At 38.0% G+C, this 23239-nt stretch overlaps 1 long non-coding RNA gene across 2 annotated transcripts in view; it reads right to left on the reverse strand.

Moving 5' to 3' along the window:
* The window catches only part of LOC143341809 (uncharacterized), a 69186-nt gene that overhangs the window by 35150 nt on the left and 10797 nt on the right, over positions 1–23239 (reverse strand). For both annotated transcript variants that reach the window (XR_013079683.1, XR_013079684.1), the window contains 2 exons: positions 19821–20011; positions 5798–5893 (listed from right to left, as the gene is read on the reverse strand). This is a non-coding gene — a long non-coding RNA (uncharacterized LOC143341809). The remainder of the gene's footprint in view (positions 1–5797; positions 5894–19820; positions 20012–23239) is intronic.

The following is a 23239-nucleotide window of genomic DNA, read 5'->3' on the forward strand; positions in this document are numbered from 1 at the left end:
GCTGGAATCGTAGCGATGGGACCGACTTCGATGCTTTGCCCCGGAGTTCTTGGTTTATCGCGTCAAGTTCTGTACCCGACTATCGTGCTCCAATTCTTTACGAGGTTCTCATCTCCGCCGAGTGGATCATTGAAATTTAAAAGGTGCATTCAAACCGAGGATTTTCAAACCCGAGTTTACGATACGATCGCCCGCTAGGGTTAAAAGACTCCTACGAGCTATCCATCAATTTAATTGGATACGGTAGCGAAGGACTGAGACCCTGCAAATTACCCATTGTCAGTAACCCTCTCTTGCTACGAACGCGTAAATTTTCAGTGTCTTGCTAGCGTCAAACTACCCCTCAAGCGCCACATGAAAGTCCTACAACAACGTTGTTAGATTTTTAAATTTAATTTAAAAATCACCAATATTAGGTTCACAGGTCCAGCGAACCCTAAGCTTCTGAGTGAACTAAGTGACTCGATCGTTTCGACCATTATTTGGACAATCAAAAATGGAAATTGAAAATGGTAGGAAAGCAGTTTGAGCCAGAATTGCGAACTGCTAGAGCTTCGACGCCATCGCTAGTCGGTTGTAAGCGCACAACCACCTTGTGTCACTCGTCCATCTTCTCTTTCTGCCTCGTTTTGGCATCGTTCCTCTTCTTGTTCCTGTTGCCCTTGCCTCCCTCTCGAGTCCCTCCTTTTCCGCGGCCTGTTTGTTTCCCTTTCCTTCGCTCTTCTCGCCCGCTGCGGGAGCCGTGCTTAATTCGAACCACTCCCGCTGTTTATTTGCACGTTTTAACTGGAAAGTCCTCCACTGCGCACAATACTGCGAACGACCCTCGAAGGGTATTCCGGGACCCGTGGCGAATACCAGGGTGCACTCACGCCTCTTATCGACCGATCGAGCTTCCTCTAGAGATTTTCGGTCGATCATTTTACAAAAATAGAAAAAAGTACCCTTAATAACGTTGTTAATCAGGATCGTTAAATTTGAAAAACAAGCGACGATGTAAATCTCTGTTTTCCAAAATAGGGGTGTGATTTTAGGGGTAAAGAAAACTTGTAACGAAAGACGAGGATAACGATTTTAATTATATTTGTAGTTATTCGCTTAACAAAAATCCGAACTGGAGAATCGAAACGAGAAGTAGAAAATACTAGAGAAAGAATGTTCAGAGCTTATCGCGAAACCCAAAGCGATAAATAACTGTATCGATAACGCTGCGTGCCGTTGTGCATTAACACGAAAGCGTGTGCGTTCTTAGGCTTTAAACGATAACGGAAGTTTACAAAAATTTTGTCCCGATAAATGGAGTCTTATTGTATATTGTAACAGTTATCGAGACTCGAACGGTAAATGGGTACCCGGATACCCGGTTGCCCACACGAGAGTTAAGGGGAATAAGACTTACATATTATAACTCCGAGCACGGCGACGCCGCGTCTTGTAAATCGTCGCTGAGAAACAGCATGGCGTTCAGGAGAGCACGTGTGCACACACGCGGTGTGGCGCGGCTGTCAGTTCGGAATTACCCAATGTATTTTCCACGCTGGGTCGCTGTCGCCTCGGTTTCGGGCATTGTGCGCGTTTGACCTAGCCATCGCCACGTGCTCCTTCCCCTCTACTCGCCCCCACCCCCGCTCCGTACCACCCCCGACCGTCCTTCGCCCTCCGCCATGCTTCACGATTCTCTTATCTTTACCCGAGATTAGCCCGCTGCGCAGTTTGCACGCCGTTGCACGTACGCGAATGGACGACATGTGTGCGTATGCTCGCGCGACGCATCAGCAGGAACAAAGGACGCCTCCATCGCGACCGAAAAAATGTTTCACGGTGCAACAGATTTCCCGAAACGTGGCGAACAATCGAACGCTATTCGACCCCTTCGTTGTTACATGAAATAAAAATAGGTAAAAATTCATGTGCGCGGAAATTAAAGGTACACCAACTTTTTTACTTCAAATTACTAGTATGTATGTATTGGCTTTAAATAATTTTGAAAGGTGGTGTCTTTATGCAGAGTGTAAGGCCAACCCTGCGAAAAATTTTAATGGGAGATTTTAGAGACCGAAATAAGACGAAAATCAAGAATATCAATTTGTTGATTGAGGCTTCGTTAAAAAGTTACTAAAAATTTCAAATCATTCACGGAAAAATTATTTTCGGTTGTGGGGGTCAATTACAATCATTTTTGGTGATTACACATACCCCCGAAATCCTATGCAATTTCGAGAAAAAAATTCATTACTGAAAATATAATGTCTGACCAGGAACATTCTACTGACACTTTTCGTCGAAAAAAAATTTTGTCATATCGTTCTAAAAAAAATATTCTCGGTTGCGGGGGTCAATTACAAGCATTTTTTATCAATAGTCACATCCCCGAAATCCTACTCAGTTTCGAGAAAAAAATTCATTACCGAAAATATCATTTCTGGCCAGAAATGTCTGTCCGAAATTTCATGCGAATCTTTAAAATGTCATAACTCCTGAACGGATTGATCGATTTTAATGTTTAAAAAAGCAAACTACGCGTATTTTAATGGAGAATATGTCGAAATTCTAAAAATATTGAAAAAGTTGTTCGTTGACCCCGTAGAATTAGAAAAACTCCATAAAAATGGTCAAATTTTCAAACAGCCATAACTCCTACAATAGTGAATATATTTTAATGAAACTTTTTTTTGAAGTAGAGCTCGAGGGTATCTACAAAAAAGTATTAGACAACTTTTCTGTAGAGCGTCAAACAAAATTATTAAAAATGAAAAAGGAATTTTAATGAAAATCGACAGGGGGTAGGTGCTTAAATTTTTCGACGAAAAAAAAATTTTTCAGATCATTCTAAAAAAATTATTTCTAGGTTCTGCGGTCAATTACAATCATTTTTGGTCATTAGACATGCTCTCGAAATCCTACCCACTTTTGAGAAAAAAATTCTTTACCGAAAATATATGTGGCCAGAAATGTTTCTATAATTTTTTAACGAAGCCTCAATCAACAAATTAGTATCCTTGATTTTCGTCTTATTTTGGCATCTAGAATGTCCCAATAGATCAAAACGATACGATCGAACGATGTATCTAATTTTGTATTAAAAATAAAATTATTCGCTGTTAATTAATAAATATATTGGTCGTACCGAGCAGCAGAAAACATTGACACTGTTTAGCTCTGCAGTGCTAACAGCTATACACGACGTTTCGAATACAAAGGAGCCTCTCTTTCTTTCTTTATTTATGAAAATGTAAACAATGTATCATAAAGCCAAGAGATTGCTTCCACTTTGTTAATATTTAAAAGCTGTTGTAAAGCAATATCTTCTAACTGAGGAAGCATTTAGTTCGAGACGAAAACTGACCAAAGTTCCATGGACCAAAATTATTATTCGTTGTTTGTGAATAAAAGTCGAACTCTAATATGCTATCGTCTTTTCTCGTGGAACTCCGACGATCAGACCTTAATCCGTACTTGATCGACGGTATAAAATCAAGGAAATCCAATCTCAATCTACCTTCGAATAACGCAATAAAATACTAGTGGTAACGAAGTACGGAAGAAGGCTTATGAATCAGGAATTCCACCGTGACCATGCAATTATTATTCCAACATATGTACTCGATACTAGACCAACGACGAGCTAATAATTAAATAGGTATTCAACGGACGCTGAAAAATCCCCTGAATGGCCGTTCCTGGAATATATTTGGCTGCGGGGCAGGGAGAAGGCGAAATAGAAAACACGAGACTGGTAAATTGCGTTTCCTTTCGTTCCACGGAGAACCCTGACGTTTCTGATCGCCGCAGGCTACTCACACGAAGAAGAAACAAAGAATCTAAAGTGTTTCCATCGGCCGTCGCTTGAAACTCTAGAACGAGGAAGTGGTTCACGGAGGATATTCGGTGGTTTTCGTTTTTATCTTGCATTCCCAGCGAGCCCGAAAACCTCGAGTTCAGAAGGGTCTGCGTGACCTTGCTCGGTTCCGTGAATAAAGCCTCGTGGCAATCGTTTCGAGAGTCCTCCTGGACCCATTAAACCTACCGAACGATAATACATTTTGTAAAATAAATTGCTATTTATTTAGGCGACTCCAGAGTCTCGTGCAACGGCCACATAACCCTTCTGATGGTAAGATTTTTACGCCCTGATACGCAGTTTCTTAAATTTATGAGGTTAATTCTTTCTAGCCTAATTCAAAGGTGTATTCTTAACATTTGAACCGATTGGTACACGTTCAAGGAAAGTTGTATTAATATAATTGTTTTTTTAAGTTTCTTATTATTGGAATATCATGTTATGTTACGAAATATGTATATACATATCGAGAATGAATGAAACCGAAAGGAATGAATAATGACACTTGATTATTATTGAAGTAGTTTACGATCGTCGTCTCTGGACTCTAGATCAACAAAAGAATCCGTGCTGTAATCCTTTGTTAGTTTTCTTTTGTTTTTTTCGTAAGGTTTTCAAAGTACATAATTCGTTCCGCCCGATACCGTAGTGCATGGCTGGCAAGATTAAAGAGGAAAACGTGCGTTTCGTTCGTTTCTCCGAGTCTCTTTGTTCTGTAAATAGTCGGTGTGTCTTACCACGGCCTTCGAACTATTCCCTTATCGCGAGTGCGCTGCTAGCTTCGCATAATCTGGATCTTTGTCAGCGATTCCAAACAAAGCGTTGGAAATCTCTGTTTGGTCGACAGGCACGCAACTCCTTATCTAACGTAAACTTTAGTTTTCTTTGTGGACAGGCTGTGGGAGAGCAAAGGGGCGACATATTTTTTTCCTCTGTACTCAGCAAGCAGAGAATTCCCCTTTCAGTACCAGAGGACAGAAAAATCGATAGAACGTGTTGCAGACGTGGACTCGCCTTCCTCCCGTTTACGAATTTCTTCGAATTTTGCTTCACTCGGAACCCATTTCAAACATAATTCGTATAACAAACTCTATGGCAGCAAACACCGAAAAACGCAATTAGTTATTTTAATAAACTGCATAAATATTGGGAGGTGTATCAATTTTAATCCAATTATTCGAACCAAAGTCGTGATAAAGCAAGGGCGAAAGGGAGAAGATACATGTGCCTCGAGGCTTCATATTATTAAAATTAAAAATTAATCTACGTAATTAAATATATAAGAAAAACAGTATATCCGTATAAAAATGATTGTAATTGTTTTTTTAGATAAAATTGTAAAAGACTCTTACACGTGCCCACATAGTAAACTCCAGTGATGTTTTAACAAAAATATTGTAGACGATTCAAAGATTAGATAAGGTCGATAGCAATCAAAAATATAATAATTAAAGTAGCACGTGAAATGTTGAAGTTAGAAAACGTTGCTCGAAGAAATTCGTATAGTAAAATATGATATGTACAAGATATGAACTGAATAAATAATATTATTTGAGTTAATATTAATTTAATATTGATTTAATATTAATCATGACTGAAAGGTATCAATCAAGATATCTATACATATCGCTAACATCCCCAATTACTCACACCTTTGATTTAAACGAGGCAAGGAGAGCCCCGAAACGCGACCAAGGGATTGCTGTTTAAAATTTGTCGACGACCGCTATTCGTCCGGATTAAATACGTCAGTGACGTTCTACGAAATCTATTGGCTCGTTAGACCGTCACGTGATAAATTGGTACACTGCCAATCGGTGTGTTAGCCCGGGTCTGGCAAAATTCCATTTGTTTACCGGAACGTTTGAACGACTTATTGGTCTCTGATTTTAAGCCGCTTATCGCTCATGCGATTGGCCCCTTTCCTTTGGCAATTCTATCTTTTAATCGACTTACCCCGAGCGATCAGCTTCTCCGAAACCTGTCTCGACACCGCGACTCCGCGTCGAGCTTTCATTTCCGACGGAACAGGCTGTGTACGTATGTACATACCTAGAAACGATAGTGAATTTCAATCGTTAACTCGAATCAACACAGATAGCGCGAACGTTCGCGATGATAGTAATTATAAAGAATGCCACGATGAAAATACAGGCCACGAGACCGTAATTATCGACACAATTAATTTGCTGCCCAGACAATTTTACTCGTACTTCTTACTGTTCTGTAAAAAGTGTTTTTTTAAAACTTATAACGAATTGAAATTTTCGATTTATTTGTTCAATGTTAACTCGTTGATTTTACCGTATGAATTTAATCGTAATTCCATATACGTTGCTAACAAAGCAGCACAGCAGACTAATTTTGGCATAAATGATGGCAACTCGTGAGAGTGCATTGCTCCGCCGTTTAAAAATAACAGGAAAAGTTGTGACAAAAATCATACAGGCCAAGCCAATAGTATAAAAACGGTATTAGTAAGGATAACAAAGGATTTATTTTTCGTTCTTTTGGTAACGACGTTTGTGTAGGTGGTAAACTTTTGAAACAATTGGCACGTTCAGGCGCATGACGATTTCGTATCGGTCTATCGTCGGTGAAAACGTGAAAAACGGAATTCGAATATTACTATTCAAGTCGAAAGCTACTTGCACACGCACACTGTGACCAGAGTATTTTGCAACTCCGGAATCCGTGACTCGGTTTTAAAAGGAACACGATCCTCCTCGTTGCAAATGCACGAACGTGAAACGAATTAAGCGCATCTCGGCCCGTACGACGACGTTCAGAAAGGAATTCCTTTGAATGGAGGCCGTCCGTATTAGCATAAGAAAATTGGAAGCCCACTTTCGTATTGTGTATATTTCGGACACCAGCGATCAACGGATCAGCATACAACGGGCACGCAATTATGCACTTACGGGTCGCATTTGCATTCGAATGATTCTTTCAAAACGCATCCACGTGTCCGGATGTCGCGTTTTCGTCGATAAGGGACCTCGTTTTATAGTCACGCACGAGAGGTGCAATTAAAAATACAATTCGAACAACGCACTGTTCGCCCGATGCATTGTATGCGAACGGCTGTAACAATTCCGCTCGTTGTTCGCCGGCAACTTGCTACGTAAATTTTCCAGTTTATTGTTTTTCGATCGACAAAGGAACGACGGACTCAAAGAAATTTTTTATTTTGCACAAATGTACCGACCTTATCGACGAAACCACTTTTTTCCGGCAGCGAAACGATTTTGGGGGTGGAAACATTCCCTTGAAGAAATTATAGGATTAAAAATCGATTCCAGGATTGAATTACAAGGATTAAAATTTTTTCGTTGGTTTGAAATAAAATACAGTAATTTTTGCTATAACTACACCCTTGTTATTAAAAACACTTTATCCTTCTTTGTTTCAGATATTGGAAGACAGTGGAGCTTCAGAAGAACTATTAAACAAAAAATGATAACTTCCATAATTTGTAATATTCCTGGATGAAAAGTACTCTGTACAAACTAATAAACTAAGTAAAATGTTGATGTAAAACAGTCTACCTACCATTAAAGAAAAATTACAAAAATGACAACCTAAACTCGGCTGAATATTAATTTATCCAGTTTCTAAATTGTCGAAACTGAAATCGAAAGATGTAGAGATTTTAATAAACGTACTGCGAGATTTTTAATACTGATAAGACAGTTGACTTTTCTTGGAACCGATTAAAGTAATAGAACGAGATTCGGACTGGCGTTAAACAATGCACCGAACGATTCGAAACACTCGCATTAGCATTCCTATGGAAAAACAACAATGAGAAGGAGCTATTTAAAAATTAGATTCCTCGGTTCTCGGAACCCGACGGCTGTAAACAATATTTCGCAACACACACGAGCCTTTGGACGACATAAAAGAACAAGACGCGAGAGAATGGTAATGGCGAATGCTGCGAGAAGATACAAAGCAATATAATCCTATCGTTAATAACGCGCATAAAGTAATGCAGCTGCGCTATCAAAAATGTCGTTTTGCTCGCCGCTATTATAGCACTAGGTCAGTGGTGTATATTCCATTATCCCCGTCAGGAATTATGGTATTATTATCGCGACTTACACATGTATATCGTCTGTTTAACGACTAATCTGCGGCCTTTAAGCCCGCTTTCCACCAACACGAACGAACGACACGCGGTCTCGAACCCCGGCATTGCAATTCAATGTAGATTTCCATTGTCCTCGCGGTATTACGGGTACAAGCACTTTCAGGGGAACGATCGTACAGAAGATAACGTGTTTTTTTAGAGTATGAGTTTGCCTCGCGTTGCAACGCTACGAGATGTTGCTGTTCAAAAAATAAATCTTTCGTGCAGTACTGGCGTTCGGATCGCGGAATTATTTTCTTTTATTAACGGCACGTAAATATCGTTTTCTTTGGCGCCTGGCAATATTTCCATTTCAAACAACTTAAAAAAGATAAAATAAAATTTATTACGAATTGAATGTTAGAGTAACCGAGCAAACATATCGTTTACATTGACACTGATATTTCATGTTGCAGTATTTTCTAAATAATATTATTTTATCATATGTTAAAAGCGTAAATAATCGTATTTCCCTTTTCTCATTTTATTTTAATTATTCGATAATATTGGAGAAGACTAATTTTAATATTTATCGTGACTATTTTCCTTTGACGATGTGAGATTTAGACTGGAATTTATTTTGTCCTCAGGGGGTTCTGAAAAATGAATTCTTTACTTTGCATACTGAATATATTTTGCATATTTCAGTTACGTTGCATATGCAGAAATACATCACACACTTTATACACATATGGCACATTTATCGCGAATAAGATTCAGAAATTACGAGTAATTTAAACAATGAAAATGCAGAAGGACGGAAAAGTATATCAACACGTTATTTATTACATCCGGTGTTGCAGGATGTATTCAACGTACGAATTAATATTAATAGAAAAACGTTAACAATTGGATCGTTTAAATTTTGAAAAATTACTCATTCTCGTTGTAAATTTTGTTGAACATCCTCTTGGTACTATATTTGTTTCTATAACGATAATGATAATGATAATAATATTGTTTTTATTTTGCAATATGTACAAGGAGAGATGCATAATTCAAAGGATGACATGTATAAATGCGTAAAAGGCGAGGCGTAGCCAAAGCGCTGTTATTAAACCTATCCTCAAATTAATATTCAAAGTAGGCTGTACTCGATGTACAGAGTGGTTCAATAGAAACGGGCCACCTAAATAAATCTTCTATCCGATCGATAGCACGAAGAAGAATGTATTGACAAAACATTCGCGTGGCTTCAAGGCGAATAATTAATCAAACTTGTGACGTAAGTTTATATTGCATTATCCGATTAATTGAAATAAAAAACCTTTGTACGAGCGTTCCAGTTGATCATATGAAAATAACATACAGAAATGTTATGTATTAACGGACTTGCGTATAAAGATATTTAATATGTCGTTAATATTTTAATTTTAAAGTTCGTAAAAGTGCATGCACTTATAACGACCTTGGTTTGCAACATTCCATCTGCGAGCACTGACAACAGATTGTTTTCAAATTACACTCGACGAATGTACCACTTATCCATTATCAATAATTACTAAGGCCAATCTTATCGTTTCGAAAGCAAACAAACTTATCATAGTACAATTTATGACAGCACATTAATATCCCCCAATAAAATATTGAAATTATTAAAATTGTAAACATGTTTTTTATGTAATGAGAACTTTGAAAAACAGAAGACGTATTATCATATCGATCTATAATTAGCGTCAGTATCAAAACATAAAATAACAAAAAATCTTTCGTACTAATTTTATGTACTAAAATGTACAATATATTGTTAGTATTGGAGTTTCGAGTTACGATTTAACGAACAATCTAACCAGGTCAAGAGCACTTCTAAATGGAAAAAGTCCACTTGATAAGCTAATTAGCCTAATTAAACTAGTTGGCCCTACACAACTCTGTACACTGTTATGTGAAAACGCATGATGGTGGAATGATTATAGAGTACAGTATTATTAGGGTCAAAGTAACTTCGTCTACACATTTGACTGCTTAGGCGCATTGAAGTCAATACACAAGTCATTAAAACTCAGACTTATCGTAAAAGTGCTGGTAATCCTGAATAAATAGTTATTAAAGAACGTTGTGTGCACTGTTTTGTAATACCTATGTTGCTTTCTACGGCTGCTCTGTGCCTTTTTCTCAATTTACTATTTACTCATTTTTTTTCTATATTGCATACATTTTAATTATGTGGTAAATAATGCCTCAAGGTTAGAAGCTCGCTCCAGTGGAAAAATAGCAGAACCCGGATTGCGACGTGGTAGACTTACGCAAAAGAAACATTGCATTAGTAATTACAGTCTCTTGGGAAGATCGCAGAACGTTGCGAGCAATTTCTTAAAAAGGGGAATTGAAACTTGCGAACGTAAGCAGCTCGTGGTTATTTGAAATTTTTGCCCGTTCTAGTAATGGCTATTTTAAAGAAAACTTTGCAAACGAATTCAGTAATTTAACACGTACACTAACTCGTATATTATTTAATTCTATTAAAATTACGGAACGAATGTTAAAATATTTAATGAAACGTTCGAAATAGCTGAAAATCTAAAGTCTCTAAAATATGTAATTTTACTCCACGTGGGGCTGTTCACGAATATAATTATTTTAACTAACGATTAACAATATTACTGTACATTATTAGTGTCACGTTAAATTGTGACAATCAGAATTAGAAGAGAAGGGATACTCTAAAAGGAAAAGTGGAATAATAGAGCGTTGGCAGAGATTTCGAGTAATGCAAATTCAAAATATTCAGGGAATGCTAACAAAAGTAATAACGAATCCCAGTATTGGTACGTTGAATATTTAATACGTAAGAATCTTAATAGTCTCTCATTATTCTCTGCTATTCTTTATATAATTGCTTGAATCTTAATAGCACTTAACTTCCAAGCCTAATTATAGACGTCAGAAATAAATGTAAAACGTATCACTGCGAGGAATATGAATACCATTATGTTTACGATCACGTGCATTAAATACAATCTTCAATTATCATCGGAGATCATTTTTTTGCTGATAGATACGTCAAGACTAATCAACCGTTACGTTAATTAAAACACGATACACGCATCTATTCTCGGGAAGGAAAAAAACAATTGTACCAATTAATGAAATAGATATCTCTATATTTCGCGATTAAAACACGACTGATATCTTTTGTACAATTTTCCCTAGGTGCATTCAATTGAAATATTATTGCGTTTTCCGATAGTATCTTCGAGATGATTTTCAGTTATATTTGCAAATAGGCGAACACTTTTAATAGCTGTAAAGTTGCAACCAAGAAACAAATAATACTGTTCTAACGATAGATTAATTACTGTTTTATTAAATTAGTTTCTCAATGAAATTCATTATTTTTGCTATTGTGAACCATGAACTTGTTTCTTTTGAAAGTGGCATGATCTATCCTTGATTTTAAAATGTATCTTATTACAAGAAATAAAGACTTCTACAAACCTTGTTTGAAGACTACAAATAATAAACAAAAAACGAAAGATTGCTTGAGCGATCTTGTTCTAGAAAAATAATAATAAAAACTGTTTCAGAAGCTCGGCTGCGCAGATATCTCGAAAGCTGCCCCTTTAATTCCACGAGATTCAATTTACCACGACGATTGTTCCGATAGCGCAGAGGCGGTCTCGTTCCGCAAAGCGGCTCGTAAAAGCATTGCACAATCCTGCGGAGTGCATCGCTGACTTCTAACCCCTTTCCAGCGCGTTCCGGCTATTTATCTGCGATCCACGACGAGGAAAAAGAAATTGATCCAAAGGACTCAATTCGCGATACGCTTGTCGTGAAATCGCCTGTATACGCGCGTGCTCTTTGTTTACCCGCGCATTCCATCGTTTCTCGCGCGCACGCGTACAACACACCGCTAAGTCGCGTGCATGCGTACGTGCGTGAGTGCATTTGCATTAGCCACGAGTTATCTACATCACAAAGCGTTGCCGCCACGGTTGGCCTACTTATCCCGCGTCCCGACCCTCGAGCAGCCACCTCGATCGTTTTCAAATCAAAACAGCCATCACCTTTTTCCCCAAATTCCGTTAACCCCATGGCAAAACGTTCCCTAATCTTTTTTAGATCGTGTCCCACCTCTCGATGCGACATTCTGAAAAAGTATAATGCAAATAGCTATATCGAATAAAAAAATAAAAGATTAATGCAACGTAATCTATTTCTAATTACCACCCCTGTGGAACCTATCTCTCTACGTCTGGACCATGTGTAAATTTTTTTGTGCTCTCTAGAATTGAAAAAAAAAACAAAAGTATGACACTTTTCCGAAAACTAAAGATTAATAAGGATAATGTAATATAAAAAGACTGGACGCGTAGTCACTGGAACCCTCAATAAAGGAATTCTGAACTCTGAACCCTAATATTGGCACACGTATGGTAAAATTAATTTGAAATGCATTTTTGATCTATTTATTTCTTCGTAGAAAATAATTATACGGAATTCTACGTTTTCTGGAGCGTAAACCCAGTGAAATTCCGATGCGAGAAAAGATTAAAGAAGGAGACAATAACTGCAACGAGTGCATAACGTGGAACATTGATCTGACCCGTTAGCAATTTTACACTGTCGGCCTCTGCGAAAGAGATTCGTTAACCTTTTACGCTCCGCGACTTTTCTTGCGTTTCGTTCCAGCAGCTCCGAGGAATATTGAGAGAATTTCACAGAAAATTTTCGAATGTTTAAAACAACGACTCCAGTCTATAAGTTGCTGGAATAATATAGACTCAACCCGGAAAGAAGGGACTCAAGAGAAAAAGTCTTTGCTTGCAATAGTATACAGGGTGTTCGGCCACCCCTGGGAAAAATCTTAATAGGAGATTCTAGAGGCCAAAATAAGACGAAAATCAAGAATACTAATTTGTTGATTGAGGCTTCGTTAAAAAATTACAGAAACATTTCCGGCCACACAGTATATTTTCAGTAAAGAATTTTTTTCTTGTAAGTACGTAGGATTTCGAGGGTATGTCTAATGACCAAAAATGATTGTAATCGACCCCTGCAATTGAAAATAATTTTTTTAGAACGATTTGAAAAATTTTAATTTCGCCGAAAAATTTGTCCACCTACTCGAATTTTTTTCTCGAAACTGGTTAGGAATTCGAGGGTATGTCTATTCACCAAAAATGATTGTAATTGACCCTCCTAGCTAAAACTAATTTTTTTAGAACGATTTAAAATTTTTGAATTTCATTCTTAAAATAACTTTTTAACGAAGCCTCCATCAACAAATTGGTATTCTTGATTTTCGTCTTATTTTGGCCTCTAGAATCTCCCATTAAAATTTTTCCCAGGGGTGGCCGAACACCCTGTATACTTGGAGTCGAGAAGGTGTTATTTAATCCTCTGAGGGGCATCGTAAATCTAGCAAACAATTGGGATGTACCCTCTAAGAGGACACGAAGAGATTACTGGTGATTATACAAAAAGTACAAATAAAGAAATGGAAAATGTGCCGAGATATACATAAGAGAATATCAGCTGGCAATACCGTAAGTCTTCGCAGTGTTATCAGAACTTCTTTGTAATAAAAGATAACGATAAAGAGCGATTCCATACGAAGGGCAGTACTCTTTCGAAATTGGGCGTACCGTTTGTATCGTGTGATGTAACGCGATACTTGTGTGTTCAAATAAAAAAAAATTCCAGATAAAGAGATCTGTCCGTGACAGATAAAATTCCAGTAAAAATTCGTACAACACAATTTTTTTTTTAATGAAAATATAACACTGTAGACATATTTTTATTGTTGTATAAGAATTAATTCCGACATAGATTTTTAAAATGTATGACGTTTTGAGAAATCTGAAAAACATAATTTTTAAATCATATATTTTGTATCTAGTGTCTGGCTTGTTTTTCTGAATGCAGTAGGTTTAAATTTAAAATTCAAGAATGTCAAAGAAGCGTGTATTATTTAAGGAATAAAAATACCATGAGTAATAATTGTATTCTTATTAAACGTCACACATACTTTTAGCCATTGTGCATTCGTTAAACAACACATAACGTTTACAACTCCGTTATGCGATCTCCTCTGCAAATTATTCTACAACATTAACGACGTCAAGTACTATTGTAGAAAACACGTCTTAGTAATTAAGTAGCATTAAACGAACTATAATAAGTAGGTTGAAAAATTTCAAGTTGCCACACTTCGCCGGCGATCTTTATCATTTTATCGAGAAATCAATATTTGTATTTTTTGTTTTTTTTATTCTGTTGTCCATAAAACGGCAAGTTGATAAAAACGTAATCTTTATTGGCCTTTAATTAAACAATTAAACAAACAAAATCAATTGAAATAAACAACATTGTAAATTATATTTTAAACGTAAATATTTAAAGAATGTACACGTGGTTATAGGTATCTCTCTTAAAGAACAATTCGATGATGCAGTATTTAATTAATGTGTCCAAAAATGCTGGTTATAAGAATTATCTATTCCTTCGATATAAAAGAATTAACATGGGCGACGGAGAAAGATTCGACCGTCTCATCGATCATTTATCATTCTACGGTTGCCTTGACCTATCTCGGATCTGTCCTACATTCCAGAGACGAGTCACCTAGAAGTCCAACCAGACTCGATACAGACTCAACAAATACGTAATTTACATTGGATCTACCAGACCTGCCTTAAGAACAACGAGAAACTCGACGCACAGAGTTTCGTTCCGCGTTTTCGATTTATCTCTGAGCGCAGAAACGTTTAATCTTCGATTCCACGAGCTCTCTGCGAAACACCCGGTACATTCATTGATAGAAAAAGCATCCTGATAAATAACATCAATTGTTACGTTGCTGATACGCTGCAGAAGATTAGATAGTCGCATCCATAATATAATATAAGCGTCGATACGTTACATGCGAGAAATTGCCACGATCTGCCAACTCATTGAGCAACGTTTTTATTAATATAAACTTAACACATGCACGATTCTAAAGTAAACATTCCCTTGTTTGTTCCCTCTTAATCGCGACATATTCGACCGATGCTAATTTTGAAAAAAGCGAAGTTATGCAAAGATATGCGCGCGTTTCGAGGTTGCAACGAGCCGTTTTTGCAACGAACTTTGCATTCATTTTTCTCAGCGCGGCAAGTGGAGTGCGGTTTCACTGTTTTACGAGATGAAAGTGGAGTAGCCTAATCCGCAGTTCCTTCCTGATTAAAGCAGATCTGGAGCTCCGGAGCGCGGCTGAAAGCTTACACTACTTTTTTCCAACGAAATCATCGACAGAACCCAACGAAGATATTCCATTCTTTCCGCTTTGCGCGTTAAACGTGCCTGACGACACGCAAAACCTCCGATAATGATTTTATATTAAATGATTTATCGACCAGCTTACGTAGAAAGATAATGTAAAGTCATTGTTCCGACAAAGTGGGTAGATTGCTCTGAAGCTCTAATTAAATTTTTTCTACGGAGATTTAGATACAAAGCAAAATGTCAATTATAGATAATAATATAAATTAAATATAAGATAAATAGATTAGTTATAATAAGACTCTCCTTGATATTTTAATAGTATGCAATTCAACAAAATCAAGAATTTGAAATTGATGTGTTGAATAATTTTCTCCAAATAAAAGTCTTTCAAGCTTTAGACGGAACCAATAAAAAAATAATACTGACAGCCATAAGTGTAAAATTTTCTTTGTTTTAATTTTGGAGCAAGTTGGGTATGGCATTTTATCAAATCATTGTCACCTTTTATCTCGCGATATCACAAGTATGTATATGTATCTACAGTGAAGCTCACAGTTCTATTATCGAAAGTGTATAAAACAGATAAAGATATATCTCTGCGATATTAAGAATAATCATCGCAAGATTATGCATCTCGCTATCGCGTGGGAAAGACTATCCCGCAAATTCAATTGCGAACCAGTGAAGCATGCAAGCACTTACACCTAAACAAGAAGCAAAACCAGCAATAAAACACGCAGGATTGTCCAATCGAGACGCAAATTCCTCGTAACTCGTTGCGACCACACGCGCTCGAAGCACATAATCACGTTCGAAGAGCAAAAATATTGGGACAGTCGAAACCAACGTAAACAATTTTCTTTACAAGACTATTAAAACTATATTTTTCATCAATTTTTATCAATTTTCTGTTAGACTGCAAACATAGTAAAATTGTTCCAAAGTAATATTTTTATTTACGCATTCCGTAAGAACTGCTTAATTTTTTTTTCTCCGTCGTTTTGAATTAAAAATGAATTGTTTAATTTGTCGCGGATATAGTTTGCTGAATAGTGAAACGGCTGAAGGTAGAGTGGAAAATTTCTAAAATGGAGAAAAATTTAATAGACAACAAAATTCCAGAATAATTTTCTGCCGATAGAATGCCAACTTATTTCCAACAATTTACTCGCGGCGATAAAAATAGAAAACACCGAGGCCTTATCACGAGATATCCTACGACACAGTCCCGCAACGTTTCGTTTTCATTTATTCTTCTTTCTTTGTTACCCGTTCGCGGTCGTTTTTCACTAGAACCAGAGGCTGGTTCACGCAACTGTGCATCGAGAAATTAAATATTCCCGAGACAGCACGTTCCGGAGGGCTAATAATTTCAACGGAAACAAATAAAACAGCGAGTGGTCTCAAGGATACCAAGCACACGACGTTGAATAACGAGATACGGTGGACGGAATTCGCGATAATAACGCTGGTTCCCGGTTAAGTTGCATACACGCGCGCGCGGCTATGTACGGGTATCTGCGATCGTCCTCGCATTTTTCTCCATCTTTGTAAAGTATGTTGCATCAGTTAAGGAGATCTAGGCGTTCAACCTTCTCGGACGGCGTGTGACCTTCGTATCGAATTATCCATTCGGAGCGGCGTGAGCCATTTGACGCGTAATCGAACTCGATGTAGATTAATTGGAACTCCGAGGAACGCTCGATGGAACTCGAATTGGTGTCGATCAGACATCATCCCGAACGATCTTCGACCCTATCTGCGATAGAACCACTGCCAAGCTAGATATCCCACTAAAAATACTCGAGAAATTATTTCTCACTTTTACCTGTACAGAGGAGAGCGAGACAAAACGGGAAGTTGCGTTTCATTTCGCTAACTAGCTATAGCCATAGCTTTTGCCCACGTTTAACACGTTCACTGCCGGACCAAACATCTAAAATTGCCCACGAAAACGAAACTTTGTTTTCAGACAATTGGGAAACTATAATTTCTTATTTTACTCATTGAAATCCAAGAGTCCTAGATTTATTTTCTTCGGCGTCTAATCTTGAGAATTGATTTTCTTCCTCGCCATTAAAAATTCTAAATGACCGCCAGTGATTGATTCGAAAATTACACGAGGGAACGAATAATCGATTACGACGGTCGACTACGAGCCACGAAGGAAATTTAGAGGCCAGTTATTGTTTTTCTGCGCCGGCACCGTTCTCCAATATGGCTATTTCTGCCTCCTCGTATTTCAACTCGAAACCGGACTCGCGGCATTAATGAATCGCGGTTCTGTTGGTATTGCATAAGGCAATCTTTTCCTTGCCTTTCGATACACCATCGATATAGAACGTGTACTCGCACACGCATCCCCGGCGATTTGTATTTATCGCACGCAGCGAACGCTTTCATAAGAGATTTTGATCCACGTTCGATATCTATGCCGAAGCTCAGCGTGCATTAATCTCTCGATCGTCCGTAGTCATTACACGGCCAGTCCGGTTTAAACGCGTGTGCGCTCGATTAATTTTTAGCTTTTCTACGTTACAACAAAACCTCGACGATTAAAAAGAAAAATCTTGCCCGGGATCGAGATTTACGCTATCAACGAGGTAACCAATCCGGAAAGAAGGAGCTCATGAAACGCATGGGTGGTTTTCAAGATGAAAGTTGTAATATGAAGTGGTTTCCGTTGAAATTTATCTCGCCATTAGCGTAAGATGTAAGTGAATAAAAAAAATACCTGCCCAAAATATTCGTTATCGTTACGAAACTTGCGTCTTAGTATTGCACTTGCATATGCTGATCGTTAACTTACATTCAGAGGCGACTGTGTACGTATCTACACGCATGCATAAACGACGGATGCCTTGCGCTGCTCGTCCTGCAAAGGACAAAACGAAGGAATGTCGCAATTACGCGTGGAAAATCTATAAATATACGGTGCGCACACCCGTTGCAAAATTATCTCCATTTGTGTGCGTCGATGAGCTTTAACGTTCGCATAAACGCGTAAATTTCGATCCGCGAGCGTAATGAACGCAGCCCGGCGTCGCGACGAAAATACGCGACGCGTTTTACGATTCGTCGTTGACGATAACGAACCCCTACTGTAAATACTGCGGAACGCTGTCGTAATCCTGACGTCGATCCAAATGCACTTAAAAATTGTCCAATAGGAGCGGTAGAACTTTAAATTTAAATAGAATCTGATGGTCGTTGTTTTCATTTGATGCACATTCAATACGCAATGAACTTTAGGGCTCGTGAGGGCTCATTTTTAATAAAATATATAGGGTTATCCTGTCAACTAACCCCACTGCAAGCTGATTTATTCCTACCGCCGATATAAATATAATAAAAATTACAACTAGGCTCGATTAAAGTGCGCCCTCGCAATTTAACTAACCTGTTATTAATCGTGAGTTGTTAAATGCCAATCGAGGATTCCAAGCTTCGATCGGGCACAGTTTCCGGCGAAACCTCCGCAGCGTAATCGAGCGTTAATCTATCGTAATTCGCCGGTACATTGTACACAGGCTAGTCGTTTCCAATACAAACCGCAGATTATACGCCGTGTAATCACGCGACGCTTCTTCCTCCTCGCACGGAACAGCTCTTTCGCGCACCTGTGACGCGGTTCGTAGCCACTGCGGATACGTATGTATGTACACGATATATCCATTAAAAAAAAAAAAGAAACCACTCGCGGCTGTTGTCCACGAGCACTTATCTTTTGCATTCCACCGAAGCCAAGGTAAGCGGAGGAGAAGCAAAGAGGAAGGAAACGAAGAAGAAAAAGTACATCGTCTATCTTTCGCGCTCACCGACAACGTTTACATCACAAGGCCCTTATGGTCCCTCTCTAATCCTACACTCCCCTGTACTCCCCTCAACCGGAGATCAGGATAATAGTCGCGATACAACGCGCGATCGCGGCAAGAGTTAATTAAAGATCGATCAATTAGAGAACGGGGTCGACCGAGTGGAGTTCGTGGAAATTATGCGATGACCGCTGGCAACCGCTCCGGTCGCGGTTACTTCACGATTTTGCTTCGCGTGCTTGGTTGCTAGTTAAATAAAAATGCAAGGTCGCCCTCCTCCAGCCCGATTGGCTGGATCGTGGTCAACAATCACATCAAACGTGCAAAAATCATCAAGATGCCTCTGGACGCGATCGAAACCGGCTCGAGTATTATTACAGTCAATGAATTTAACGAAAGTCCAATGTTTCGACCTTGTCTTTAAAGTTTGTAGGATGATTGTTTCCTAAAATTAACTGTTGCTGGTTGCTCCAAGGCCAAGAAATTCTACATTCATTCACACACATTGGATAAATTGAGCAAGAAGAAGCGGCTATTTGATTCGTTGTAGCACGCTGAAATACCCAAGCTTACGACGAGTCTATAAAAATGGTAAAAAGTACTTTTCAGTGACGAAAAGAGATTTACTAAATATTAAGTATTTTAGAAAACAGTGCGATATATTGTTCCGAACAGTTAAGAAGTCTTGTTCTTGTGGAATCCTGTTGTCACGGAGTGTACAAGAGGTATATGTAAGAAATGTTTAGCGTATGTTCAACGTGCTTTCTTGAAAACGACTGGTAATACTGCCTCTTGCATCATATGCGTTAGGGATACTTACTGCGAAATCACCCCCACCATTGTTTGTGTTTCCTCAGTCTGAGTAGGCGACAGCTGTGTATGCAATTAAAAACCCATTTGAACGGCTCGTTTGTGTCCGACTAGTTCCGAGAACAAAGTCTCACACAACCTCTTCGCGTGAAATCTGGTTGTTTCGATTTGATTGCAGGAAGAGAGGCACTGCTGTGGTCCCTGAAATTATAGTACACATGTATATGAAAATCACACGGAGAATGCACAGAAAATTGTTTCGTAATTTATTTTTAGATGAAACGTGCCTTTTTGGGGCATTGTTTCTGCAATGAAAATTTTTAACAAATGGAAATTTCTTTTCCTTTAACTCATTGTTATTTACTACTATTACTATATCGAGTATCACGAATAAAAAGTGATCAAACTTGTCGAGCGAATGAAGAGTGTTTAGGACGGTACGATCGAGTATGTTTGCATTTGGATATCGGTTGCGAGAGAAGAGTGAATGAGTTCTTAGAATTTACACAAAGATTTAGGCGCTTGGCGAAACATAACATGGTGGTGTGTTTGCCAGGACATAGTGCAGAGTGATTGAGAATCAGGGATCTGATACTTACAAATTTTGTTTGAAAAGACTACTGTTAATTTTAATTGACCTTTTGTAGGGGTTGTGTGTTTCAGACTCGATGATAGAAATAGGATTCTACGTGGTTCAGTTTAGAGAAAATGTACGTTAAATGGGCAGTCGAATTGTAACGATGAACTATATTAATCAAAGCGTCGATTTCTAATTAATACCGCCTGTATTGGTTCTTCGTGAACTATTTGGAAAGCCAGAAAGACGTGTGGACGTTGAACCATGTGGGATTGGAGAATGTACACTAACCATCAAAAGTTTTGATGCATCTACGTCTAGAGAATTAAAACTACAACATATAATATTTCTACAGACTTTACAAGTTGGCAAACAAAACGTTGGTTTTAGAATTCATGATTTCGATCTGTGAACGACCAACCAGGTTGAAATTTTTAATTAAATCATAGACTTCAACGACTTCGATAAAATCACGTTGCTCGTTTTATCGTAGGGAACCCTTCACGATTGATAAATTACCTCAGGTTAATCGTATCTGCGGATTAGGAGAAAGGAATTTTCATTTATTAGCATCGCAACATGAAAGGATCAACTGTTTATCTTTCCTCGAATGATAAGTTACACCCGACAGAGGCAGAGCGATAACGTTCTGATAATATCGACGATAACTCGCTGATAACCGTTTCAAGAATGCAATATAACTCGAAAATTTTGATCGTCGTTGAATCGACCGAAAAATTAAAACTCGATGCAAACTTTTCTGCGAATATTCAAGAATAAATTGTCATAAAAAACTTCTTTTCCTTTGAAAGCCAATATGCATCGTGGCATTTCGTGAAACTCTTCTAACTTTTCAAGAATTAACCACGAATTTCGGTTCAATCAAGGTGACTCGAGGGAGTCATGAATAATTCATAAGCGTCGAACGGTTACATGATCATTTTTCATATTCCAAGTATTTGCTGACAAAAGGACACAAGGTTCACGTTTCTATCTTTTTTTCCTCTCGTCTTCTTGTTTAAGACTAATCGAAACACTTCAAGGCTTTAAATTCGACTTAAGACTTTAAATAATTCATACTTCATGATTTAATTTTCTACATAAAGCAAAATGCTACTGATTTACGATCATCAATGCCATAGCATAACACGTTGACTGCCATGGTGGTCACTGGTGACCATGAGTATATCTATTTTTCACACTACAGCTTGAACAAATGTCGAGTACGTCTCTAAACTTGGAAAACTGGCGTAGCAGCCAACGGGTGCTAATGAACACGATTTTCACACAAAGGTGAAGTTCGAGAGCGCGAACGTAAAGTATGGAACACCTCATAAAGAACATATTACGTTTGCAACGGTCATATCTGGATACTTTTGTGTACAAAACAAGATTTGACTAACGTAAACAAAAATATGTGCACGGTTCCATTTGAAGGAGAGGTTCGTAGATCGCAGAAGCTAAGTCGCGTACCACGCTTGTCTTTTTTTAAATGGAATAATACACCTTTTAGATTTTTAACGAAATCTTTCCTCGCGGCAAACGCTCAGGGTCGCGAACACTCTTCCTACATTCTCTCTCGCGCTCCTCTTTCGCGAAACCTTGCGATATCCAGATTCGAACGGCTTTGTTTCGCGCGCTCTGCGTCCTCGACGCGTAAAAATAACTCGATAGTTTAATGTAAACGTTTGCGATACAGCTTGCACGGGAATCCGCAGCTCCCGCATCGACGAACAATCCTGCTGTTGTAGAATAATAATTGGGAACGCTGTAAGTTCGACTTTCGAGCGGTTCTGAAATTATTGCGCAACCGTGTTGTTCGCTCGATCGAGAAAGAACACTGCATTCTCGATCGAAGAGAAAGAGAAACAAAGAACGTAGCTCCGCGAACGTAAGAATAAATGCAAAATCAAAATTATGATATAAAAAGAACACGTTTCCTATCTTTACCATCGTACGATTCATAGATTATTTATATTATCGTCGTCGAAATCGAAGAAACAGGCAGCCTTTCAAAAACCGTTTAATGGGAGATTCTAGAGTCCAAAATAAAGCGAAAATCAAGAATACTAATTTGTTGATTGGAGCTTCGTTAAAAAGTTATTAACGTTTAGAGTTCCGCCTGTAGAACGGCAACCTGCGAATTTTTTTCTCGAAAGAGGGTAAGATTTCGAGGGTATGTCTAATGACAAAAAATGATTGTAATTGCCCCCTATAACTAAAAATAATTTTTTCAGAACGATTTGAAATTTTTTAATTCCATCGAAAAATTTGTCCACCTACTCGAATTTTTTTCTCGAAACTGGTTAGGATTTCGAAGGTATGTGTAATGACCAAAAATGATTGTAATTGACCCCTGCAACTAAAAATAATTTTTCCAGAACGATTTGAAATTTTTTAATTTTGTCGAAAAATTTCACACCTTCTCGAATTTTTTTCTCGAAGTTGGATAGGATTTCGAGGGTATGTCTAATGATAAAAAATGATTGTAATTGACCCCTATAACTAAAAATAATTTTTCCAGAACGATTTGAAATTTTTTAATTTTGTCGACTTTGTCCACCTACTCGAAGATTAAAATTACTTGATTATGAGGATAAATATTTTACATACGTAATTTTCTATTTACGTACATTAAGCAAATATGCGACGGTATCTTCTAATATGAAAGCACGTACATAGAAATGATAAGACAGAAATAAACCTAACCCAATTGCAAACATCATTTATTGTGTATCATAACATCGCGTTTACGACTGCCAATAAAATAGTTAATGATCCTATTTCTGCGATTTCAACCGAACGAGTTGAAACACAGGTCAGAAAGTTATAGAAATAGTTGTCCATTATAC

This window comes from Colletes latitarsis, chromosome 5 (assembly GCF_051014445.1).
Source record: "Colletes latitarsis isolate SP2378_abdomen chromosome 5, iyColLati1, whole genome shotgun sequence".
In the NCBI taxonomy this organism is placed as follows: Eukaryota; Metazoa; Arthropoda; class Insecta; order Hymenoptera; family Colletidae; genus Colletes; species Colletes latitarsis.